Raw genomic sequence first — 6,451 nt, forward strand, 5'->3', positions numbered from 1 at the left:
GGCAAGCATATGCTCCCTATAAAATTTTTTTAAAAAAAAAATAGTAAGTTAAAGTTAAAAGATAGTTGGGGCTAGCAAGTGGTATAGTGGTTAAGGTGTGGACTCCCACATGGTCAACTGTGATTTGAGTCCCAGACCTGCTATCTTGAAACTCATGCCAAATGTGTGTGCATGCATGCCCAAAAATCCTGAAAGGAGAATGGAGGAGAAGGGATTGTAGCATGGCCATCCTCCCTGGGGGACAATTTCTTGCTTTCCTTCTTTCTGGCGAGTTCACACACCCTATAGCAAAAAGAAAAATCTCTTAAAAAAGATAGTTTTGTCAGAAAGAAAAATATAAAAGAAATTGTTCAATACAATTTAAAGAAAGAAAACATTTTAAATGTACATCAAGTTTCAAAGGAACAATATAAAAGAGACAATAATATGAAATATGTGTATTTTGATTACTAAAAAAGTCAATAGTCTAAAATACTAAACATTACTTCTATGAAACATGTGGCTGAAAACTAAATAACTAAAACCAGAGGAATTTGTATGTGTGCTTGTATGTGTATAGATAAGTGGATTTCAAATAACTCAATTTTATAAGAATGCTTAATAATTATTATAAAAGATTTGAGTGATAAATATGACAAAAAACTATATGACATATATGAAACTCTTCAGTTGCCATTTAAAATTGCAGATCTAGATATTTCTTTCATACTTATAGATATTGCCATTGTTGATATATAACTGATCAGTATGTTTGAAAATACCTATAAAGTTGAAGTTCTTGACTAAATTGCTTTTGAAATCTCATGAATTAAAATACAGCAAGTAAAACTAAATGAAAATTCAGAAGTGTGATTTTACTTCTATTAACTTTTAGACTTGGGAGAAAGAGTAACTGTTTCTGAGAACACTTTTTTTTTTTTTTTTTTTGAGAGGTTTTCGCTATAGGGCGCGTGCGCTTGCCAGACAGACAGAGAGAGACTGAGAGACAGAAAGCGAGAAATCACCCTCCAGGGGGGATGGCCACGTTGCAATCCCTTCTCCTCCATTCTCTTCTCGGGATCTTGGGCACACACGCACACACGCCTGGCGTGAGTTTTAAGCCACCGGGTCTGGGACGCGAACCGCAGTAGACTACATGGGAGTCCAGCAACATAGCCATTACACCAACTGCTGATTCCCTTTAAGAGGTTTTTTGCTACAGGGCACATGTGCTTGCCAGACAGACAGAGAGAGACAGAGAGACAGAAAGCGAGAAATCACCCTCCAGGGGGGATGGCCACGTTGCAATCCCTTCTCCTCCATTCTCCTCTCGGGATCTTGGGCACACATGCACATGCACCAGGCGTGAGTTTAAGCCACTGGGTCCGGGACTCGAACCGCAGTCGACTACGTGGGAGTCCAGCAACATAGCCATTATACTAACTGCTGGCCCTGAGAACACTTTTTGAATAACACTCTGGAACCATTTATGAGAACAATAACAATACCATAATTAAATTAACTCAAAACACTCTTTTAGGGACAGTTTGTATAGAACAGAGAGCAATGTGGAGGTACTATCCACATAAGATATAAGAAACAGCTGATATCATCTTTATAGCCAAAACTACAGTTTAAATTTGATGATCTGGAACAAGTATCTATGGGTAAAGGTATTATTTCATTGAAAGCATTAAAGCCTTACTTAGTTAAAATTTCTCTTGTTATTAATAGTATACTGTTATTACTTTATCATGAAAAGTAAGGATCTCAGCTGGTAATACAAGCTCCTTGTTAAGATAAGAATATTAAAAGGAAAAGTTTTTTTTAAATCTTTTTGTTAAAGATAAAGTACACAGAAGAGTGACCAGCATATGTAATGTGGTAAATAATGTCGGTACAGAATACATGGCAAAAGAAAGATTGAGATCCAGGTCCTACTCAATCGAAAATATCTAGCATAATGGTGACACTGTTACTCATAAAAGTATCTATATTTCTCTACCTACTGTGTTTTGATTTTCAGTCTGAGTCATCTCTTACACAAGTTTCCTGTTTAAATTACTACTTCCTTTCACTTATTCTAAATGCGTATCTTTTGTGCGAGAAGAGATTCCTTTCATGCAGGAATCTCAGGAGTAAAATAGCAGGAAGGATTATCAGTAATCACAGTTTTCCCTCCTTCCTTAAAATCCCTGGAGTTTCTGTCAATTTCTCCACTCACGTCTTGGATTTCACATTCCACCTATGATCACTAGGGATGTACTAACTCCCACTTTCGTCTCCCTCAATCAGAGCAAATTCCTCCCCAGCTGACCCCACCCAGGCCAGTTGAATTAGAATCCCTGGCAAAGGCCCAAGCATTTCCATTTTAAAATCCCCCCTATGTTATACTGTACATTCAAGTTGGAGGAGTGCTGCTTCATTTCATTAGTGTTTCTCAAATTTTAGCATGTGTAAAAATCACCAGGAATTTTGTTAAACTGCAATTGCTGATCCAGTTGTTCTGAATTAAGAGTATGAGATTCTGCACTTCATATAAGCTCCAGTGAGGCTGATAGCTACTGGATATACTCAGAGTAGCAAAGTATGCTTTAAACTTCTTGGTAGAGAGGAGATTCTTCTTACTCCCCCATTATTGTGGTCCACAGAGTTAGCTGGAAGTTTAGCAATTTTTTTTTTACCTTATACCTTCTTACCCATCCCAAACCCTCTTTGCTTGTTTTCTATCAAGAGACCCTAATGACCCTTTTGTCTTGAGTCTGGCTCTAGAGAAAATTACTTTCTCTTGTCTAAGAGAACAGAGGGGATAATATCCAAACTATCCCAGAAGATAAAAAATATTTTGTCTGTAGGAAATGCTTGGAATAAAATCAAGAAAGTCAAGTTTTCAAGTAAAGCAACCTAAAAGCTCCTCATCAACTACAATTAATTGGAAGGTCCCATTCTACTTTCTATAATATGTAAGCATGAAAAGAAGTTGTCACTGGAGAGAAAGAAACAGAGATATTGAGAAAGACATAAGAATATATCCACTACTTGTAAAACTTTCTCCTTTGTTTTATTTCTCTTCCATTGCAATAATTTTTAACTGTGATTCATGACTTCTCCATTCCAGAAAAAGGAGCTAACGTACCCTTTAAAATAGCAAAGCCAGTCCAGCCAATAATGTGATGGTTAGGTGGTTAGGTCCTGCCTAGTTGACTGCATGATTCAAATCCTGACCCAGCCACTTGAGAAACATGCTATGTGGCCATTCCCCATGAAGGGATGTTTTCTCACTCTCTGTCTCTCTTCAGTAAGTGCAAGTGCCTCACTGGAGAATGCAGCAAAAAAAAAAAAAAGAAGGAAAAAAAAAAGCCTAGATAACACCTAGAATAACTGATTCAGTCTGAAGATGGAGTTGAGGCATCTGTAGTTTTAAAATTCCCCCACAGATATATACAGAGTGGGTTGCAAATCATTTATGTAGATGGAGAAGAAGGCTGTATCAATGACCTTTGGGACACTTAACATTTTGAGATTGCAAAAAGAAATTGGGAATAGAAATAAGAGTAGCTGAAGTTTAAAATATTCTAAAAATGCTTTCAATAAAACTCAACATTCAATCATGAATTGCAATAAATTTAGTATGCAAAGAATGAAAAGAAATTTTCTGTAACTTGATTAAGTATTCTACCAAAACCCTGCAGCAAACATTTTATCTAACGATGAAGCTTCAGAAGTATACTCTTTTAAATAAAGTATAATTTAGGGGTGATCCTGTTGCTAATATTTTAATATTATGCTGAAAGTTCTAGTTAAACAATAGAGCAAGAAAAATGAATCAAGTACAAAAATTAGAAAATAAAATATAAAACTTGTATTCCATATTGTTTTATTTATGCTCACAGAAAATCTTGGAGAATTTAAAGAAAACATGAGAATTAATTAGAGACTTTAAAAGGGTTTCTAGATGCAGAAAAATCTCCAAAGCAAATAGGAAATCAAAACACCATCTTTACCACGTATATTTACAATATTATTCTCTGTATTTTTTGATATGCATGAGACCCTTTGTGATAAAAATATACTGTGTTGAGAGATATATGAGGATAGCCATAATCAGAGTATCACAAAAACAAGGTATAAAGAATTTTTGCCAAAAAATATAAAGTGTCAAGGGGGCCTATTCATAGGTGGTTAAAAGTTTGCTTATTCACTATCACCATGTAAGTAGAGTGGAAACCTTGGAAACTAGCATCTGATGGATGTGAATATTTGTTTGGTCCCCGATTAGCTATGTGATTAGCTTTATGGAGTTGGTCAGTCTTAACTTCACTAAGCCTCTATATTTCCATCTCTGAATGCTAGTAATAATAGCTCTTAGTCATGGTATTATTGTAAAGATAAAATAACATCATGTACATAAAGAATTTATTATAAATATTGGTGACCTAATCATTTGCTCTACCTCTTTCAGGCCAGAAAGAGTTGATTTAGTACAATAACTTTCCAAAAACAATAAATTCAATTCAAGGGGGATCTCTCTGTGCTTCCAAAGAATTTACAATATCATTAAGAAAGCAGAGTGTGGGAGAAGGACCTTGGAGTCAGATAAATGGGGCTTCATGTCCAGCCTCCTCCACCTAAATTACTTAATCTCTCTGGGTTGTTTATATTTTTGTAATACAAAAATAAAAAGGAGATAGTAAAACATTTTTTACAAATTTTTGGTAAGTACCAAATGAGAGAAAGTATTCCAGAATGACAAGAATGATATCTATTATAAAAGAGTTGCTCAGTAAATAGTCATTATCTTCAGAAAGACAAAAATAGTCATATATATGAGAATAAGTCACCAGAATCCGTAGTCAAGTGGTTCATACCAATAAGTATTCCTAGAAGCAAGAAGGCGCAGTGTGTAAGAGTAGAAGATCTGCTACCTTTTTCTTAGTAGGTTATTCCAGAGGTATAATACTTCTCAAGTCTAGGCAACATTGCTCATTTAAGAAAGTGAAAAAAAAAATTAAAAATTAAACTCTTCCTGTGTCTCTTAAAGAAGAAGCCGTTGAATATTTGGCTCATTACCCTTGAAAATCTCCTTTATCAATCTGAAACATGATCCCTTGAGGCTTCATTCTCATATCTTATCTAGTTCAACAAACTAGTTTTGCTATCTTTTGCTGTTTTAATATAGAGATTTCCAGACATATTTGCCTAAATTTGTGAGTCATTTGCAAGGCAGAAAATCGCTGTTAATAAGGCTTCGCCGCAGACCGTATTGGTGTACAATTAGTCTGGAGTCCTGTGAAAGGACCGAGATAACCTCTGCAAGAGAGGCTTATCTACCTTGTTTTTACAAATCGAAAACAAGGAGCTGAACAAGGGTTTATCTCAACCAGGAGAGCTCCTTGAACAATTCAGATAACTTCCTATTTGCCAACCAACTTTCTGTTATCGGGAAATATTATACCAAGAGGCTGACTATGTAAAATATGTGAAAATTTTCAGCAGGCATTTATATTCCAGCTACAAAGATGATGTTGTTTAAATAACAGACAAGTGTTGAAATGCTATTAAAAGCGAACGAAGTATCTGCCAGTCAAAAAACTCAGTGCAAGCTGTCGCAGATAGGCTCGTATATCAACAGCACTGTGACTTTTTGTTTGCTTTTATCACAGGTTGGTGTAAAAAGAGCCATTTACCTGACTGGATGTGGGATAGTTGCCATTTTCCTCTTTCATTTGAAAAGGTGTGTTTTGGAATTGTGCCCAACTGATGCTCTGTATACCAAGCTTTACGCACAGTAGGGTTTCCAGAAATCTCTGAAGATTTAGAAAATACATGGAGACCTCTTCAAGACCCAAATTTTCCTACAAATTTGAGGTGGTAGAGAAGGATAGGAATTCCAGACTTCAAAACAAAGGACATAACATGTTACCAGAGTGTGTTTTGCTCATTTTCAGCATGGAACTGATTGCAAAAAATAAAAGTGATTGTGGCTGACAGGTGGCATGATGGTTAAGGATGCTGGACTCCCACATGGCTGACTGCGATTCGAGTCCTGGACATTCAAGCTTGCTTACTTCCTTTCCCTTTGTCTCTCTCTCTCTCTCTCTCTCTTTCTCCCCTCCCTCCCCTTCTCTGGTCAAATTAAAATAAATAAATAAATAAATAAATAAATAAATAAATAAATAAATAAATAAATAAATAAATAAATAAATAAATAAATAAATAAATAAATAAATAAATAAATAAATAAATAAATAAATAAATAAATAAATAAATAAATAAATAAATAAATAAATAAATAAATAAATAAATAAATAAATAAATAAATAAATAAATAAATAAATAAATAAATAATTTAAATAAAATAATTTTAAATAATAAATAAACGTAATCTATCCCAAACAGAAAGCTAGATGACAAATGTTGTTTTTTTTTTCTTTTTCTTTTTCTTTTCTTTTCTTTTCTTTTTTTTTTTTTT

Source organism: Tupaia chinensis, unplaced genomic scaffold, assembly GCF_000334495.1.
Source record: "Tupaia chinensis unplaced genomic scaffold, TupChi_1.0 Scaffold000032_1, whole genome shotgun sequence".
Classification (NCBI taxonomy): domain Eukaryota; kingdom Metazoa; phylum Chordata; class Mammalia; order Scandentia; family Tupaiidae; genus Tupaia; species Tupaia belangeri.